Source organism: Phyllostomus discolor, chromosome 2 (assembly GCF_004126475.2).
Source record: "Phyllostomus discolor isolate MPI-MPIP mPhyDis1 chromosome 2, mPhyDis1.pri.v3, whole genome shotgun sequence".
NCBI classification, from domain to species: Eukaryota; Metazoa; Chordata; class Mammalia; order Chiroptera; family Phyllostomidae; genus Phyllostomus; species Phyllostomus discolor.
The window spans coordinates 33056070-33077032 of record NC_040904.2 but is presented as its reverse complement, the minus strand read 5'-3'; the positions used below and the strand labels follow the sequence as shown (position 1 = coordinate 33077032).

At 42.2% G+C, this 20963-nt stretch overlaps 1 protein-coding gene and 1 pseudogene across 6 annotated transcripts in view; both read right to left on the bottom strand.

The window, feature by feature from the left end:
- Nucleotides 1-20963, bottom strand: part of GPR160 (G protein-coupled receptor 160) — a 40754-nt gene that overhangs the window by 3649 nt on the left and 16142 nt on the right. For 3 of the 6 annotated variants that reach the window (XM_036017679.1, XM_036017682.1, XM_036017680.1), the window contains 2 exons: nt 3105-3219; nt 2934-3012 (listed from right to left, as the gene is read on the bottom strand). The gene's annotated coding sequence lies outside the window, so the exon portion shown is untranslated. Of the gene's footprint in view, nt 1-27; nt 499-2933; nt 3013-3104; nt 3220-8359; nt 8460-20963 lie in introns of those variants that run through there. The other 3 variants (XM_036017681.1, XM_036017683.1, XM_036017684.1) reach the window with 3 other exon arrangements.
- LOC114490791 lies at nt 13250-15540 on the bottom strand (annotated as a pseudogene).

Here is a 20963-nt window from a genome sequence, read left to right as displayed (position 1 = left end):
CCATTGGTAAAGGAAAGAAAGCTTTACCTTCTGGACGTGCTGCTTCAGGTGTGGTGCCTGGAGAGAGGAGGGAATACAGGGAAGGAACAGGGACTGCGTGTGAATACTGAGAACATTCAGAAGTGCTAGGTAAAGGGACAGGGGTTGAAGCTGGAGAGGTAAATGCACTTGGAGGCAGGAAAAAAGGGAAGAGGATGAAAGAGAATGGTCAGAGAGGAAGAAATCAGGAAAGGATGGAAGAAAAGGAAGGAAATGTGAGAAATTTATCCTACAAACAAAAATCACAGTTGACCCAAAGATGTTTCTGCAAAGCTGTTCAACCACAGTATTTCTAAGGAGCAAAATAAAACCCAAATTATAACAGATCCATCCACAAATGTCAACAACTACAGGGGGTTAAAAATGATTCACAATCCATCCTTATGTGTCATGCAGCCATTACCAGTGTTTCTGGAGTTAGGAGAAAGACTTGGTTTTCACCCCACCTCTTTAATACTTACATGGTAAGCCTTCTGAATTTGTTATGTTTTTTTTTTAAGATTTTATTTATTTATTTTTAGAGAGGGAAGGGAGGCAGGGAGGCGGGGAGAGAGAGAGAGAGAGAGAGAGAGAGAGAGAGAGAGAGAGAGAGAAATATCAATGTGCGGTTGCTGGGGGTCATGGCCTGCAACCCAGGTATGTACCCTGGCTGGGAATCGAACCTGGGACAGTTTGGTTCCCAGCCCACACTCAATCCACTGAGCTATGCCAGCCAGGGCTTGTTATGTGTTTTAAAAAATATAAATTTCTACAATGTTTAAGTGAATTGCAGGTTACAAAATTAGGTCATTAATGTTAGACACATATAGAAAAAAAAGGTACACACTAACATATTAACACGGCAGTATTATAGGTCTTCCCAAGTTTCTCAAACTTAAAGGGAAGAATAAGTTGGGAAGTATCAAGCCCGAAAAATGAAAAACTAAATGTGCCCAAGAGCAGAACTGATAAAATAATTTCAGGGGCCAATTGAGGTACTGTCTGAGGGCGAAGAATTCCGTGTGGGAGAAGGCTGTTGCTCTGCTGACAGTAGAACACACCGTAACTTGACAAGACAGCGTCCTAATTGAGGAGAGAGTCAGGCCCGACTTTGGAGCTTCTGTGTTCATCTTCTCATTGTCCAGTTTCAGCAAGAATCTTGCTAAGTCGGGTTAGCCAGCATCTCTCATCCTCAACATCTGACCTCCCTCGATATCCGCTCAAGTTCCGCATCCCTCACCACACCCCAGGTGATGTCCAGCCACCCTGACCGGCCTTCTGTGTGAATCCTGTTAGGGTTTAGCCAGAATTCCTTCTTACCCTGATGTTTCCTTAGTGTATGCGACCACTGACCTCCACCTTGCTCCTTGGCTACAAATTCCCACTTATATTTGGAGTTGAACCCAATCTCTTCTTGTCGCTGTAAAACCACATCATCTTGCTCTCTACTTCTATTGCAGAGGTTCTGAATACGGTGTGCCTTACCATTCTTCAACAAGGGCCATGAATAATTTTTCTTTAACATACTCTCATGGCTGTAAATCCACCAATCTCATAAATTCCCTTACTAAGGTACACAAATAAGGTACCTGTATGTGTATATGTGTATACACACATAAGTATGTATGTAAAAACAGCCATAAAAATTGTTCAATACTCATATTCATAACCATAGATATAAAAGAACCAATGAGAAGTTATCTTCTACATTCAAGTTTTTTCCATTTAGCCTGGGCTGGTGTGGCTCAGTGGACTGAGTGCCGGCCTGTGAACCAAAGAGTCGCCAGTTTGATTCCCAATCAGGGCACATGCCTGGGTTGCAGCCAGGTCCCCAGTAGGGGGCACACAAGAAGCAACCACACATTCATGTTTCTGTCCCTCCCTTCCCCTCTGTCTAAAAACAAATAAAATCTTCCAAAAAAATTTTTTTTCCATTTAGTTTAGTTTGACCCCCTCCCAAAAAATCCTCATTCCAGATTCACAAGGGCATGGAACCACGGTCACCTGACACCAGCTCTGTGAGTGGTGGTGCTGGGATAAGGAGGCGTGAATGGAACGGACAGACCCCATGAAACCCACGTGGCCAAGAAAAAAACAGGCTTAGTTTTAAATAGCAAATGCTGGTTTGGAATGAAGGTGAGGAAGGGAAATAGTGTGAGTTCATATTTACGAAGACCCCCCTTTTTAAAAAGTAAAATTAGGATAAAATTAAGAATTACCTGTATAAAATGATTTTATCCTTAATAACTCCTAGGCAAAATTAAATAAACAAAGCTAAGAAATCCATGTTTAATTAAGCAACATGCACAGGATGGTTCCCGGGTTTCCGTCCCATTGCTGACTCAGGGGCGCCACTGGAAGGCCAGGAGGACAGGCTTCCCCCAGCCAAGTGCAGAAGGCAGGGGAGGAGGAGCAGCAGCTCCAGCCACCAAGGCAGTGGCCAGGGAGCTCCTTAGAAGAGAACGTGAGGAAAGAAGACAAAACAAGTCTGAGAAGGAATATATAAAGAACCATAAAGCTGGAAGACATTTTAGAGATGAGAGATGAAAAGGCCTGCGGAAGATACGCAACTTGAGGCAATACAAGGCAACCGAAAGATGTTGTGGTCGTTTCACAACAGTTCTTGAACATCACCATCATGGAAACTAAAACTTTCTGAGGTGACACCAATTTTATACCCCAGGTCCTTGATAAACCACTAAAAGCGTATTCAAAACTCCAACATTTTGTTCTTTAAACAACTCCCCTGCCCCAGGACAAGACAAAAATCTTTTGATAAGCTACCTGTCCTGAATTTTCCCCTGAAAAATATTCACATTAACTCCAGGGATTCAGAGATTTATGAAGTATGGTTCTTTTCCTGCATATTTTTAACTACTTATGCATCCACTCATACTGCTCCAGGTACAACTTACAAAGCTAACGTGGAAGTCCTTTCCAGGGCATCTTGGGGTTCGCTTTGCGATCCGACCAGCTCAGAAGTCCTAGCGGGCCCTGAAGGAAACAAACCACGATTTCTCTCACTGACCCAGTCTCTGCTTTTCCGTTTATTAACAACCCAGGTCTTAACGACACGCCATACTTACTCTGTTTCCTCCAGCAGGTCTTTCCGCTGATGATCTTCCTATTTTACTTGAGTCTAGTGCCTTGAATTACCTTACTTTTGGTTCCCGGCACACAAAAATGCCACAGGAATAAGCTCTGTGTAAAAGACAGAAAACAAAAATAACCCCCGTTAGTAGCCAGCTGCTACCTTAGTAACTGGACTTCTGCATAACTGGCTCCAGAGCTCTGCTTAGAAAAACTATAACTGGCTGTGGGATTAGTACAAGTAATCACTTGCTTATAATCTTTTCTCAGAAAAGGAAGACAGGGGATACTTAGATTAAAAGCCCACCAAAGGCCATGAGATATGGGCACATAGAACATGGTGTCTATTTAGAAGTCTTGCTTATATTGCCGTTTTCACCCACAGGCTTTGGAGTCTAACCTGGCAGTTCTCAGTTTAGCTGCAGGACCTTTTGACACTTGTTGCATGTTAATGTAAGTAACAGATTGTTTTTCTTTGAATGAAAAATTACTATGTTTTCCCAAACAAAAAATGTAATGAGCAAAGTGGTGTTGTTTGGCATCTCAGACTGCTTTGGTCTCTGGTTCAAGAGCAGACAGCTGAATTTTCACCTGCACTTAATCAGCTGCAATATCACCCTTCATGTAGCCTTTGGAAAGTCCCTGTACATTCATGAGTTTGAGGGTAAAAACAGTACCTTTTAAGAAATACATGATAGATTAAATTTCATACATAGTAGTATCATAATCAAATAGTTGTGTTATGAGGACTCAGGAAAGTTGAACAAAAACCAGGTGCATGAAACAGTAGGATGGGAAGGTGACCACAGCGGACATCCTGGTCAATGACTGCGCAGAAAATGGAATGAGCACGGCAGCTGGGCTTGCTGATTCTGTGTGGAGAAAGCCTGAGGGAAAAATAATGTACTGCGCCTTGTCCAGAGGTTTGTACATACCTTTCACCTAATCCTTACAGCAATCCTGAAAGGCATGTATTATTTTTCCCCAAAAGGAAAAAGGCTTTGGGGTTAATAAGCACATTTCCTGAGGTTGCACGACTGATACGTGTTGGAGCTTTCATGCAGTCTCAGGTCTGATTTCAAAGACCGTGCTGTTCATTCTGCCTCAATTATGGCTCCACTCACAACTGGAAATGTAGAGAGAGACCCCTTTATGTAGGCGAAAGAGCTTTCTGAAAAGGTGACGGGCAGCTGAGAGTGACTACGTTGTTTACCGGTCCTCAAAGGACCACAACTGATTTATTTGGATAATGTAATTGTATTCCTCCAAAGGGTAAATATAATTTTTTTAATTTTAGAAATGTGGACTTTATTTGATGATATGTCAAAATTCAGTGGGAAAAGTAAAATGGCATTCAACTGTCTGACAGCTTTTAAAGGAATAGGTGTCTTGTTTTCATTCATTTACATAGTATATTTAGATTCAATATAGATGATCAAGAAAATATAGGAAAAGTTCTTTAAATTTTAAATTACCTGTTTTTTAAAATAGGTAATACTAATTACCTATTTTAGGTAATAGTCTGAAACTCAAGTTACAGAAGGGTATACGGTGGAAATAACTCATCCTACCCACTCTCTGAATGCCCCTCACCCACACTCACCACCGCCCAGTCCCTCCCCAGATAAACCGCTGCTCCAAGTTACTTGTGCAGCTTCCAGAGATATTCTAAAGGGCGGTCTCAAAAGAAATTTGAAATCCCCGTGTTATTAAAGCAACTAGCAAGGGATTCTCAATCTGCCCTTCCCAGCTCCATTTACATACTGATGAAACCAGGTGAGTTGCAAAGGGCTGTCACAACCAAATGTGAATCAGTGGTCTGTTAGATCACAGGAGTGCTCTCCCCAACCCAAACCAGGCTGGCCGAGAGGAAGGTCAGGGGGCCTAGGCAGGGTGGCGGGAAACAAGGGTTATCTCCGAGTAGGTAGGTCAACAGGGGGTTTTTACACGCTGGGGTACAGAATTATGGTGTTCACCTATGTCTACTGCTTCTCTGCTTCTGATAAGGCCATGGTAAACCTTTAGTTCCTTGACCCTTACAATTAAGTGGGCCCATGTGGCTATTTCTCGCCAATGAGCTGTAAGGCCAAAGCTTTAAGTTTCAGAAGACAGCACCTTCAGTGTTCTCTTCCCCTGCCACAGGGAGTAAAGGGCATGTGCTCCAGAGGGTGCAGCTCCAGACAGTGGGCGGGGCCTCTGTCAGCCAGAGTCCTCCCCTCACTGTGTGTGGGGGGCAGAGCCCCTGATGGTTCACAGCCCATGTGCAGTGGATGAAATAACAGTCTGTTGTATTAAGTAGAAAGGATTTTGTGATTATTTTTTTATATCCCAACCTGACTAATACATTTATAATTCTCTGTGCCCTTTAAATTTTTTAACAGCTAGCACGTATTACTTATCAGAATTTTTATAAAGCTGTAGTAGAAACAAACTTTGAAAAGCAATAATGTATAAGAAAACAGGTAAAAAGACATTTCCAGCTGGCGTAGCTCAGTGGATTGAGTGTGGGCTGCGAACCAAAGTGTCGCAGGTTCGATTCCCAGTCAGGGCACATGCCTGGGTTGCAGGCCATGACCCCCAGCAACCACACATTGATGTTTCTCTCTCTTTCTCTATCTCCCTCCCTTCCCTCTCTAAAAATAAATAAATAAAAATCTTTATAAAAAAAGAAAATAGGTAAAAATCAAAATTCAATTTTAATTTGCATATATTAATTATTTTTGCATTCTTTTATTGTGATTTTGTCATATTTGCATAAATGAAAAAAGGTTTCAACTCAATTAACTAAGTTTACACCTTAAGAAAAAGAAGAATGAATTAAACCCCAAATTAAGCTAAAGGAAGGCTATAATAAAGAGTAGAAAACAATGAAATTAAAAAAAACAAACCAATGAACCAAAAGCTAGTTCTTAAAAAACAAAACAAAAAACAAAAAATATGATAAATCTCCAGCCAAACTAAGAAAGAACTTAGCAATACTAGGAAAGACAGGACCTCATCTCAGATTTTACAAACCTAAAAGGATAATAAGGGACTACTATGAATAATTTTTTCCAATAAATTAGGTAACTGTGATGAAAGAAATTTCTGGAAAGACACTAAAACTCATTTAAAAAGATCCCTAAAAATCCCTATTACAGAAACTGATTTTGACCTTAAAAACCTTCCCACAAAAAAAACAACCTCTAGGTTCAGATGTCTTCATTGATGAATTCTACCAAACATTTAATAAAGAAATACCAAACTTAAAGAGAGCAGACAAGGACAAAAACACCTCCCAGCCCTGACTGGCGTGGCCAGCGGGTGGGGCATCGAATCACAGACTGAAGGGTTGTCTCCCAGTCAGGGCATCATTCCCATTCCAGACCCCCTGATGGCGGCATGCATGCGGGAGGCAACCAACAGATGTTCCTCTTCTCTCTCCCTCCCCCTCCCTCTCACAAGAATAAAATCTTTAAAAACAAATGAACAAAAAACACCTCCCAACTCATTTTATAAGAGCAGAATTACCCTGATACCAAAATCAAAAATGTTTCAAGAAAACTAAATTATACATCAACCCTCAAAAAAAAGGCAAAATTCTTAACAAGGTATCATTAAATCTATCAGCAAAAAAATACACCCTACTATATCATAGCCAATGCAAGCTTGATGTAATCAATCAATGTGATTCACCATGGAAACAGAATAAAGGAGAAAAACCACATGATCATCTGAGTAGGCATGGAAAAAGAATTTAATAGAATCCCACAGGATGAAAACTCACAAACAATAGAAGGAACTTTCCCAACCAGATAAAAAGTATCTATGGAAAAGCTACAACTAACCTCAAGCTTAGTGATAAACTGGCCATTCTCCCCATAAGATGAGGAACTACGCAAGGGTGTCCACCTCCCACTCCTTCTCAAATTTCCGTGAGGGCCAGTGTAAGAAGGCGTTAACAAGAAATAAAAGGCATGTAGACTGGAAAGAAAGAAGTAAAACTGTCTAATCCTGGGTAACATGATTATGTACTTAAACTAAGGAATCTACAAACAAGCCACTAACAATAACAAGTGATTTAATTTAGCACAGTTGCAGTTAATTTTTAAAAACCACTATTTCTATATGCGAGAAACAAACAATTGAAAAATGAAACATTTACAATAGCATCAAAAATATGAAACACTTAAGGATAAACTGGACCAAGCACATGTGAGCACAGTACTAACACTGTAGGAAAAAACTGAAGAGGATCTAACTCAGTAAGGCATATACCATGGCCTGGAATATTTGGCAAGTTTTTTTGTTTGTTTGTTTGTTTTGCAGAAACTGGCAAGCTGATTCTACAATTTATATGAAAATATAAAGGACGTATAGAGCCAAAATAATTTTTAAGAAAAACGAAGTTGGGGGACTTACATTACCTGACTTTAAAACTTGCTATAAAGGTATGGAAATAAAGGAGTGTGGTATTAAGCCTTATTGTATAAATCAGTGGAACAGAAGAAAATTCAGAAACAAACTTACATATTTATGGTCAACTGATTTTCAACAAAAGTGCAAGATAATTCAGTGGGGGAAAGCACAGTCTTTTCTAAAAATGGTGCTGGAAAGTGATATACACATCGGAAAAAAATTAACCTTAACCCTTTCCTCATATCATGCACAAAAATAAACTCAAAATGGAGCATAAGACTAAATGTAAAAGTGAAACTGACATTTCTAGGGGGGAAAAAAAAAGAAAAAAATCTTTGTGATCCTGTGTAGGTGTATTAGTTCCAAGGGCTGCCATAAATTACCACTGGGTGGCTCAAAACAAATTTTCCCTCTCGGTCTAGAGACCAGAAGCCTGAACTCAAAGTGTCAGCAGAGCCGTGAGGCCTTGGGGGCTCCAGGAGGGCCCTCCCACACCCTCTGCAGCGCCAGGTGGCTCTGGCATCCTTGGCTTGCAGCGGCCCGGCCCGGCCTCTGCCTCCATCTTTACTGAACCTTCTCCCCCCTGTGTGGCACCAGGCATCCTCTCCTCTCTTTGTCAGGGCACTAGTCATGGGACTTGGGGCCTACTCCAATCTGGTGTGACCTTACTTCAGTCCCATCCGCACATACCTATTTCCAAGTGAGGTGGCATCCTGGGTGGACATGAATTTTAAGGGAACACTAGTCAACCGAGTAGGCATAGTTGGTAAAATGAACTCTTAAAAACAAACACTCCTCTTTGAAAGCATAGTTTTAAAAAAAGGCAAGCTGCACGTGGGGCGAAAATACTTACAATAAATATCCGACCAATGACTTGAATCCAGAATCTTACACCTCAGACAATTAGCCAGTTAGAAAATGGGCAGATGACCTGAACAGGCACACTGGGGAGACGCACATGCAAGCTGCAGTTAGACACCGCTGCACTTCTGCCAAAACAGCCAGAATTTAAGACTGACGGTGCGGGTGTTGACAAAGAACAGAAGGAGACCTCTCACACTGTTTAAACCGTTTGGAGGTTTCTTACAATGTTGAACGTCCTAATTACCGTGTCCTCCAGTAATCCTCCTCCTAGGTTTTTACCCAAGAGAAATGAAAACATGCCCACGGGAAGACTTGTCCGCAGACGTGTGCGGCAGCCCGACTCACCATGGCCCCCAAGGGGAAGGGTCCACGCGTCCAGCAAGAGGGGATGGAGAAACAAATGGGAGTGTGTCCATACAATGGAACCCTCTCAGCAGTAAGGGAACAGAACACTGATATGTGCTGCACAGGGATAAATCCCAAAAGCATGCTGGCCGAACAGAACCTGACACAAATGGACACAGACTGTGTGAGTCACACGGAATTCTGGGAGGGCGGAACAAATGCATGGGGCAGACAGACCATCAGCAGAAACCGGGGCCCACGCGGCGGCACAGGGCACCAGGGGACTTTTGTCGAGAGGAAGGTGCTCTCTGTGTGGACTGGGGTGGTGGTTCAGTAAGTGTACGGCTTCTTAAAAATCCAAACTATACACTGAAAATGACAGTATTTCATTAAAATTTTAGAGGATGTACATCTCACAGTATTGGATATAAAATTTAAAACGTGGAATTAATTTAAATATCCAACAATAAGAAATTGGCTACATAAATTATGACAAAATTCCAATGAAAGATGGCTTTTTGAATAAATGAAATTCTACTCCCTCTCATAACACCACTGAAATAGCAGTAAACTTAGTTTGTAACCGACTCTAAAATGAACAAGCAAACCTAGTTTGTCACATTTGGGGACAGTTAGAGAACCAAGTCACCATGTTTTTAAACTGGTAAATACATGGAAAGGATCAAGCATTTTTCCTGCCTTTTCTACACAAACTGTACCCTTGGTGACAAAACAGTAGGGGGGGTGTTTACTTTTATAGAAGTACTCTGAGTGAATGATGAATAATATTGTAAAATTGCCATTTTGCAACCCTGATGTACTAATTAATGGAGGCAGACAATGACCATCAACAGCTACTAATATCCAAGGGAGAGATGGAAGGACAAATCACTACCTACGGACCTGATCAGACTGTGCATTCAACTATTATCCACAAACAAACAAACAGCATGAAAGAAAATGTTAAATAGTCCTACAGGATGCAGGAAGCAAAATCCAGAGGGTGGTAACCTGTACACGACAAACAACAGTTCTTCCGTAAATTGTATCAACAACACATAAGATTAAATGAGACTTAAGATATATCAACTAAATGCAATGGGTAGAACTTACTTTGAATTCAATGGAACAAAGAATTACATTTATAAATGACAACTGGAAATTTGAATACTGAAAATTTGAGGATATTAAGGAATTACTAATTTGGGGCACGATAATGGTGTTTGGTTGTGATGGATGAACTGTGTGTCCCCATAATCCATATGTTGAAGCCCTAAGATGCAACATATGAATTATGGGGACTTTAAAAGAGGTCGCCCGTGTGGGCCCTAATTCACTCTGATTGGTATCCTTGTAAGGGGAAATTTGGACACACACAAGAGACAGCAGGGACGGGTGCAGCCGAGAGGCCCTGTGAGGGCACAGCAAGGAGGCAGCCGTCTTGCAAACCAGGAGAAGCCAAACCTGTCGAGGCCTAGATTTGGACTTCTAGCCTCCAGAATCATGAGAAATAGATTTCTGTTCTTTAAGCCAGTCTGTAGTATTTTATTATGGCAGCCCTAACAAAGTAATACAGTTAAAAAATTATTTAAAAATACATTGTGCAATATTTACAGATGAGACCATGTTCTCAGAACGTTGCTTCACGGTAATTCAGTATGTGCACCTGGTCGGGGCTGAGGCGGGCAGGACGGACCGTGGGTTAATGGCTATTGTATTTGCAAAACAAACCAAAACCCAGGGGCTGGAAAAACGAGTAGAGGAATGGTAAATGACTTAGCATGTTGCTACACAAAGTGTGATCCATGGAACAGGAACATTAGTGCCACCTAGGAGCTTGGTATAACTATAGTTACAGAACTCAGGTTCCAACATGGATCTACTGGATCAGTTTGCATTTTTAAGCCAGCTGGTGTGGCTCAGTGGACTGAGTGCTGGCCTGTGAACCAAGAGGGTTTGCTGGTTTGATTCCTCGTCAAGGCACATGCCTGGGTTGTGGGCCAGGCCCCCAGTGGGGAGTGTGCAGGCCACTACACACTGATGTTTCTCTCTTTCTCCCTCCCTTCCCCTTTCTCTAGAGATGGAAAAATAAAATCTTTTAAACAAATTTGCATTTTTAATCAAATCCTCAGGTGAATAACATATGCTGATAATAGAAACAAAAGCCCGAAGTGGAGAAAGCACAGAACCAACCTAAGAGGAATTGCTGGCCCAGGTAACTCAGAAAAGGGATGCAAAGATGGAGCTAAAAGCAGGAGTCGCTGCAAATGAAGTCAACAGATCCCAGACGCAGTGCAAAAGGTGACTGCCTCTCCCCAGCTATGGCCTAAGAGTGGAGGTTTTCTCTTCTGGCCAGAGGGAAATGGGGTCTGCAGGCTGCGGGAAGATTTGAGGGTGGAGGGGGACCGTGCTGAGAACAGGGAGTCTGAGTACAATACACAAAAGCTGGACTTCTCCAGCCTTCTTTTCCCCACTTGGATTTCAGGAATACCGTTATCACAAAACATCAAGGTCCAAAAATCCTTGTCTAGTGATCAGCCCAGGTATAAATATCTAAAGATACTGACATTGACTCTTCCCTAAGAAGACATCCTAGATAATATCCTGCCCACAAATAGGACTAGACATGCAAAGATGCCCTGACATTGAAAGGAAGTTTCTACTATGAAAAGGCAAACCCACAAGCAGAAAAATAACTTGGAGGAAAGAGACACAATGCTAGGAGAAAACTTTATTTAGAAACTTACCGTTTTTAGGGAGAGAATATTATCCCCATAAAGCAGGAAAAGGAGGCGATTTAAAATAACAACAGAAAACAAGAAAGTACTCTTGGGGGATAAAAACAGGATGGTAAAAATGGTAAAATGAATAGAAGAGTGAGGAGATAAAGTTCAGGATATTCCCCAGAAAACACAGAACAAGATAAAGGATAAGAAATTAGAAAACCAGTCCAGCAGGTGCAAAATCTGAGTAAAAGGGAGGGGGGTGGTGAGAGAGCGAGAGCAAAAGCGAGAGCGAGAGCGAGAACTGAAGGGGAAGAAACCAAAGAAGAAAAAGATGTAACCTTCTCTAGAACTGAAGGTTTTCAGGAGTGAGAGAGTCCATCAGGGGCCACCTTCATGGAAGAAAACAGACCCAGAAATTTCAAAAACAGTGATAAGGATGACTAGTTTCCCAAGGGAAACAAACAAATAAAATATAAAACATTTCATACAAAGAATTAAGAGATGGAATGGATACATTGAAAATGGGTAAATTAAGGGAAAGAATAAAGCATTTACCCCACCTTGTGTGAAACGTCCCACTGGGGAACCCAGTCGCAGAGGAGGGGAAGTACCTCTTCAACAAGTGTTCCGACTTAGAGGTGAAAAATAGACTGCAGACTCAGACAGAATTCCACCACTCTGCAACCAGCTCCTCTCCTCCAACCGCCCACCCATGAAGGAGCAGATGCAGACATTAAGCACCTACTGCTATAAATCATCACAACAGAAGAGAAGCCAGACACTTTGTCGGTCCTAGAGACCAAACCGAGTCTGATCAAATCCGTGGAGCCAGCTGCCAATTTGCAAGAAATACACAGGATACAAAACTGAAAACAACCCAGATTTCTAGAACAAGTGAACGGACAACAAAACAGCGATATACCCCTGCAATGGAGTACTCCTCAGTGATAGAGGAGCTTCAGGGGGCAAGAGGTGCAGGCACGGTCCTGGCGGGGGTGGTGCTTCCACAGGTGCAGATAAGTGGCAGAAAGGGTCACAGTGTAGATGTTGAACATGTGCAGTTTATTCTGGGTCAATCAGATGGCAATAAAGTTAATTTTTAAAGAGGAAAGGAAGACAGAGGCCACAGGGGCACACTGAACTGTGTCATGAGTGTGAATTGGCATCAGTCAGACCACAGGAAGCTCTAAAGTGGTCTGTAGAGGAAAAGAGACTTAAAAGACGTCTTAAAAAATAAGTTTTTAAAGGGTAAGACTAAACTGAAGTCTCCAGTGATGCACGGCCTATTTTTAGAAATGCAAGAAAGTGATCACCAATCCCGTTACAATGGGGACACGGGGTCGGTTGGGAGAGGCCCCGTGGAAGGGATTACAGAGCAGAGTCGTAGCTCTTTAACTGAGAGGTGGTCCCAGAGGTGTTCACTTACGATAAGTCATTAAGTTATGTCCATTTTTGTGCATGGCTTTCTGTGTTTTATTTCTCAATAAAAAGATATAAAAAAGATTCAGAATCAGATCAGGTCCCTCAGCAACATGCAACCAAAGATATTTTTAACCATAAATACATTTGGATTGGTAAATTCAAACAAATAACACCACTTCCTGGCATAAAAACCATGAGCAAAATCAATAGAAAACAAACTGGAAAAAATGACAAAATATTAATCTCCCTAATGAATAAAGAACTCTTGGATATCAAACAGGAAAAAGATAGTGAAATAGTAAGATAAGCAAAGCATATGAAGAGATAATTCACAAACAAGGAAAAAAAAATTTAAACCCAGAAATTTAAACTGTAATGCTTGCCTCTTAAGAGACAGGGCGGTGGGGTGCTGCCACTGCCCAGCACCTGCAGGATGGTGGGTCCCCAGGGGCAGTCAGCAGTGCAGCCTCCCCAGCTCCCCCTTTGTCTCCAGTCTTTGCCAGCGGTTCCTCGCTCAGGATTTCAATGCTGCCCCTGGGGACTTTAGAGGCGATGGAGAAAGCCTGGAAGAAGGAGGTTGTCTTGGGGCCCAGACCGGTGTTCTGGTGACTTCCTGTGGGGCAGTGGCACAGCACAGGCAGCAGCTGACACCCAATTGGCCGAGAGCAGGTCCCTGATCTCAGGGCAGTCCTGCCTGGTGAACACAGAACCCACATTCCCCAGGAAATGAGGAAACGGTTTCCCCAGAGCTGGGCTGCATAGCACAGAGATCTCGCCCATTCGCACTACAGCCTTCCCAGGAGGGACACGCAGGTCTGCCGCATCTGCCCGGGGCCCACACTGTCTGCTCCCACAGTGAAGCGTTTTGGATAATCACCCAGAAGCTGGGTGATCCTGAGGAAGCAGCTGGGCTTCCAGGTCTCCCTGTCTCCCGTGGGCATCGGGATGGGGCGTCAGGGATTGCCACGCAGGGTTTAAAGACGATGTCCCTCTCACGAGGACAAGTAGCGAGAGTGACACACTGACATTTTTAAAGACTCGAGGTCAGTCTTCTTGTCTTATTGCACAATCTGGATCTGTCTGTGCAACTGTTGCCTCAGTATTAGGTAAACACTTTCCCCAAGAACATGAACTGAATTATGTGTTCTGTTATGTCAGTTTGTCTCATTACCGGTCAGGTGGTGTTAGGTCACCTAATTAAGGAGCGATCTGCCCTCTATCTCTATTGCATGGGCACCTTTTCCCTTTAGTCATTGATGGGTACCGGTAACCTCCAGGATAGTACCTTCAGACTGTTAGACTGCTGGGCCACAATCCAGTTACACTGAGTAGTTTGAGCACCCACTTATCTTCCTCCTTGCCTGAATCGGTTACCATCTCGGAAATTACAACAGTGGTTTTCTAATTCTATGGTTCCTTCTGCTTTTACAAGCTGGCGCCTTTCCCCCCCTAGAAATGTCTTATGGATTCAAGGACCTATTTTTATTCAGTGTGTTTATGATCACTGACACCCTTCTTCTTTCGAATGCCTAAGTTTTTCCAAGCTCTTCCTTAGGAGTTCCTTCAGGCTGGTTCCTGGGTCCTCCCGACACATTCCCGTCTTCGCACACTTGTTTGCAGAGCCACCTGGGCCCTGACACACCCATCCCAGGCTGTTACAGGAGAGAAGGAGCCTTGTACTAGATTTGAGGCATTACACTTGCAGTCTATTTTCACCGCGTTTTAGCTCATCCTACTTAATACAGTATTTCTAATTGGTCTTTTTTTCACAGATCTTCCCTCTTGCTGCATCTGTCCCTGATGCTATCACAAAATTCTTATCCACTGTAAGCCTTCACTGTATCTTTTGCCTGCTTTCAGCCTCATGGAGGCATTCTTAACCAGACCGCTGACTTTGGGAATGTGGTTCACGTGCTCATGTTACAGCTGCCCACGGCTCCACCCCTCGTGGTTCACGGGGGCACAGGGGCTCTTCCCGCCACCGGGGACAGGCGCGCAGCAGTCGTTCTCCATCCTGAACTTCCTCCTTACAATACCAATTAGCCTCCACTTGACTTGGTCCAATTTCTAAGTGCCCAATTTACCCAGTTATTTTGACTCCTGTTCTAGTGTCTGTGGCACACAGACAAACATATACACAGTACACCACTGGTGGTGGGATGAAACTGATTGAACAGAACTGGGTCCCAGGCTGACCTCGACGGCTGACGGACAGTGCTGCCCCACACCTACCTCTCACCCTCAATAATGCCCCCGTGTGACCTTCCATCCTCTGACTACGGATGGTCCGGGCTGCACTATGTTTCTCTGGGCCGCTAGTGATCATATTATCTTAATTAAATCAATGGCATGAGAAAGTCAAGATATATGTGCCCTGCTTCCCCCAGACCGTTACAACGTTCTTGAAAAAAATCAAATTCCACTGATATGACTCCATTTTCCATATAGCTATCATTAATTTTTTACCCAGTGCCCTATGTTTGCTTGCAAATCAATATTCTGGTGATGTATATTTTCATATAGCCCTCCCTCACAATGCAACTGTATCTTCTTATTTACTGAAAACTTTGCACATAGAGTCACTTCATAATTTTGGTAGGAGCAGATACTTAACACAACACAAGTACCATGTTCTGAACTAAGAGGAAAGGCATCACATGCCTTGTGCTAATCATTCAGTTTTTTTGTTTGTTTGTTTTAATTTTATTTATTTATTTTTAGAGAGGGAAGGGAGGGAGAAAGAGAGAGAGAGAGAAACATCAATGTGCGGTTGCTAGGGGTCATGGCCTGCAACCCAGGCATGTACCCTGACTGAGGATCGACCCTGCGACACTTTGGTTCACAGCCTGCGCTCAATCCACTGAGCTACACCAGCCAGGGCTAATCATTCAGTTTTGTTACCAAATTTTAAGAAAGATACCAATAAGTAGGAATACAATGTCTGTCTGGAAAAAATCCAACCATTGTTATATAACGAGAATGGTTTGTATGATATAAATGTAACCTGGCGGCTAAGGACAGTGGACTGGAATGTGCACGCATGAACAATGACGACTTCACTGTACTAGTCAGTGAGGGTGGCAGATGCCATTGAGTGAGCATGTGTACTGTGTGGCCATCATATTCAAAATGACTGAGTGAGTAGAGCAACAAATCTGCATCAAGTCTTGTGTTAAGCTTAACATTCCTCCATGGACACTAATGATTCAGAAGGCTTTCAGGGATGATGCAATGAGTGCAGCATAAATAAAAGTGTGGCACAAACACTTCAAAGATGGTTGAGAATCTGTTGAAAGTGATCCATGTTCTGAAGACCTGCAACAAGCAGAACACCTGAGAATGTTGAATGTGTACAGGCTGCAATTAACAATGATCAGCGATAGTGGGAGAACTAGAAGCTGATCTGGCAATTCCAAAAACTACTGTGTCTGAGATTTTGACATAGGATCTTGGCATGAAACGTGTTGTGGCAAAATTCATTACACAGCTTCTGCTCCCAGAGCAAAAGGTACTAATGACTTGATTCAAACCGCCACCAATGAACCAGATTTCCTCAATGACCAGATTTGCTGTCATAACCAGGGGTGAATGGTGGGTCTACAGCTATGATCTGGACATGAAGGCCCAGTCAACCTACAGGAAGTCACCTGGTTCTTCAAACCTGAAGAAGGCATGGCAAAGCCACAAGATCAAGACCATGTGAACTGTGTTTTTTGATTGGGAAGGTATATGCTGCTCTAGGCCAAACAATTAATAAGGAACACTACCACATTCTTCATTGGTTGAGAGATGCAATACAATGAAAACAGCCACAGCTATAGGCAACTAGTGATTGGCAGGTTCATCGCTGCTTATGCATCATGTCTTACGCAGAGTTTTTGGCAAAACATCAAATCGCCCAGGTTACTCAGCCCCCCTACAGCCCAGATTTGACATCCTGCGACTCCTGGGTTTCCCAAAACTAACATCACCTTTGAAAGGGAAGAGACTTCAGACCATCAGTGAGATTCAGGAAACTATGACAGGGCAGCTGATGGCAATTCCAACAAAGGATTTTGCAGAGTGTTTTTTTGAACAGCGGAAGAGATGCTGGGAGAACTGTGTGAGGTCCCACGGTGCCTACTTTGAGGGAGATGGAGGCATCATTGTCCTAGGTGAAATGTTTCTTGTCCTACATGCAATGTTTCTTGTATCTTCTTCAGTACAATGTCTCTCTTTTGACAGTACATGGCTGGATACATTCTAGACAGACCTCATATACCTAAAGAAGTCAATAAATATGTGAAAGGGCTTCATAAGAAAAACAGTCAAAGGGTTAGAGGAATGGGGATTGTTCAAAAGTAGGATGTGTTAGTTTGGGAGTTAGTGTTTGTACCATCAGAAACGTCCAAATACATGATTGGTGAACGTGCTTATAAAGGAGGTTTAATCAAAGGGCCTTTGAACTAGAGATTGCTGCCTAGTTCTCGGTGATTACCATCAACTTCAGTCTTGCATTTAAGCAAAAGAAGGGGTCTAAGCATCCAGTGACCTAGAAAGTACCAATCAGAAATCTGCCCAAAGTTCCCAAGACCTCGCTTGCTGTCCCAAGCTGCTGCACACGGCTACCGGAATGACCCAACAACCAGAGGCTAGCACTGCTCAAGTTCAGTTGCTGGTCATTTCCAAAACCATGGCTCTGTGTGTCATTCTGAGAAAGTGACCTAGGCCAATCGCCCGAAAGAAATCCTTTTCTTACCACCACACAATCCGGAAGAGCCTACCCAGTCAACCTGGACCTAGGTCTCCCGTCTGTCTCTGACAAGATCATTCCAGACCTATGCCAACGGACCCTGCTACCATAAACACTTCTTAGAAAAACTAAAGAAGACCTAAAGAAGATTAATATTGCTAAGATGTCAATACTCCCCAGACGGACAGGTTCAGTGTAGTCTGGATCAAAATCCAACCTGGCTTTTTTTGTAGAAATTGACATGTTGATTCTAAAATGTATATGGAAATGCAAAGCGCTATGACAGTCAGATGATTCTGAAAGAGAACAAAGTTGGAGGGCTTACATTACCTGATTTTGAGATTAATAAACTACGGAATTGAAAAGAGTGTGGTACTGGCTTAAGACCAAAGAGAACCGAGGAGAGCGTTCCAATGGTCCACTTCATTTACAAGAGTACCAATACAATTCAGTCTAGTCTTTTCACTAAATGGCGTTGGATCAACTGGATAGCCGTACAAAAAAGAAGGACCTCAGGCCCTGGCTGGTGTGGCTCAGTGTATTGAGCACTGTGGCCTGTGCACCAAAAAATCACTGGTTCGACACCCAGTCAGGGAACAGCATGGGTTGTGGGCCAGACCTGCATGCGGGGGCATGCGAGAGGCAGAATATCAATGTATCTCTTGCACATCATGTTTCTCTCCCTCCCTTCCCTTCTCTCTAAAAATAAATAAATAAAATCTTTTAAAAAATGACATTAAAAGTAAAAAAGAAGGACCTCAATCCCACTTCACACCATACACACAAATTAATTCAGGATCAATCACAGGCCTAAACATAAAAGTTAAGAATCTAAAGTTTCTAGAAGGAAAACAATGGAGAATATTTTTGCAACCTTGGGGTAGGTAAAGAATTCTTAAGCAAAACACAAAAGCACCAACCACAAAAGAAAAAATGAATAAAGTGGACTTCTTAAACTCTTGTGCTCATAAGAAAATGAAAAGGCAAGAAGCACACTGGGACAAATATTCACAACACACACAAGGTCTGACCAGAAGGTAGGTATCCAGCTATGTACTAAAGAGAAACAGTTATTGAAGAAGATACAAGAAACACTGTACCTAGGACAATGATGCCTCAGTCCCCTTCAATGTAGGCACCTTGGGACCTCACATAGTTCTCCCATTCACTATCAGCTACGCTGTCGTATTTTCCTGAATCTCTCGGATGGTCTGAAATCTCTTCCTTTTCAAAGGTGATGTTAGTTTTGGGAAAAGCCAGAAGTCGCAGGGGGCCAAATCTGGGCTGTAGAGGGGCTGAGTCACTTGGGTGATTTGATGTTTCACCAAAAAAAAAAAACTGCATGAGGCACTGATGCATGAACAAGTGTGTTGTTGTGATGAAGCTGCCAATCACCAGTTGCCCATAGCTGCAGCTTTTTGAATCATCCGAACAGCTTCTGCAGAGGTATGTTCAAGCTTAACACAAAATTTGATGCAGATTCATTGCTCTACTCACTCAATTATTTTGAATGCGACAGCCACACAGTATGTATGCTCACTCAATGGTTTAAAATGCCCCCACTGACTAGTACAGTGAAGTGGTCACTGATCACACATATGCATTCCAGTCCACTCTCCTTGGCTGCCAGGTTACGTTGATGTCACGCAAACTGTTCTCCTTATATCAACAAGGCTGGACTTTCTCCAGACAGACCTCAAGTGAACAAAGGACTTGTGCTCATACTGCCAGGCCAAATATAAGACGACTCAAAATAAAAAAGGGCAAAATATTTGAAAAGATAATGTACCAATGGTTGCTAACACATGAAAATGTGCTTAATGTTATCAGTCATCAGGAAAAAACTAATTAAAACTACAATGACATACAATTTCACATCCGTTGAATGGCTATAATTAAAAAGACCAATACCAACTACTAGAAAAGGTGTAAGAACGTAGAATGGTACAACCTTTGGAAGACAGTTCGTCACTTAAACATATACCTACCCTATGATCCAGTATTTCCACTTCTAGGTGTTTTACCTATGAGAAATTAAAATACGTGTCCCTAAAGAGACTTGTATGACAACACCAAATGCTGGCAAGCATGGAGAGTAACAGGAACACTCACTGCTAGTTGGGATACAAAATAGTATAGTCACTTTGCAAGACAGTATGGCAGATTCTTGCAAAATTAAACATATTCTTACCATACAATCCAGCAACTATGCTCCCTGGTAGAGTTGAAAACTATGGCCTCACAGAAATCTGTAAATGTTTACAGAAGCATTATTATTAATTGCCAAAAGCTGGGAGCAACCAAATGTCCTTCAGGAAGTGACTAAACTGTGATTATTCAGCACTTTAAAAAAAAGGGCCCTGACTGTTGTGGGTCAGTGGGTTGGGTGTCATCCCGTGGACTGACAGGTCACCAGTTGGATTCCCGGTCAAGACACATGCCTGGGTTGCAGGCCAAGCTCCTGGTCTAGGGTGTGTGAGATATAACCAATTGATGTTTCTCTCCCTCTCTTTCTCCCTTCCTTCTCCTTTCTCTAAAAAAAAAGTATAAATAATCTAAAAAAATTATCAAGACATGAAAAGACATGGAGAAACCTACATGCATATTGCTAAGTGAAAGAAATCAATCTGAAAAAACTATCTACTGTCTGATTCCAGCCATGTGACACTCTGGAAAAGGCAAAGCGAAGAAGACAGTAAAAAGGCCGATCATATGGTGTGCTCGAGTATGATATTGTTACTAGGTAATTACATGCTTCTGATTTTGTAATAAAAGATTTTGTAATAAAAAGGGGCATTATTTGGGCCAGACCCTGTATTCTGTGCAATACCATAATGATGGATACATGTCATTATACATTTGTCCAAATCCGCAGAATATAAACACGAAGAGTGCACTCCAATGTAAACCATGGACTCTGGGTGATGATGATGTGTCCATGCAGGCTTGCCAACTGTAACAGATGTACCATTCCGACGCTGGACGTTGACAATAAGGGAGGACATGCAGGCATGGGGGTAGGGTATATATGGAAGTCTCCTGGGGAAATCATACCTTCTGTTCAATTTTGCTGTGAATCTAAAATTGCTCTAAAATACAAAATCTATTTAAAAAGGACTTGTACGAAGTTAGGCAAGTATTGCTCAGGTATGTAATTAAAAGCACAAACCATAAAAGAAAAAATTGGTAACTTAGACTTTAAAATTTTAGATTTTTTTTCATTAGAAGGAACCATTAAAAAATAAATATATAAATCACAGATTCAGAGGCAATATCTGTAAATCATATACCAGATAAAAAATTTGCCTCTAGAATTTGAAAAAAAAATTGAATGTTTTTTAAAAGATTTTATTTATTTATTTTTAGAG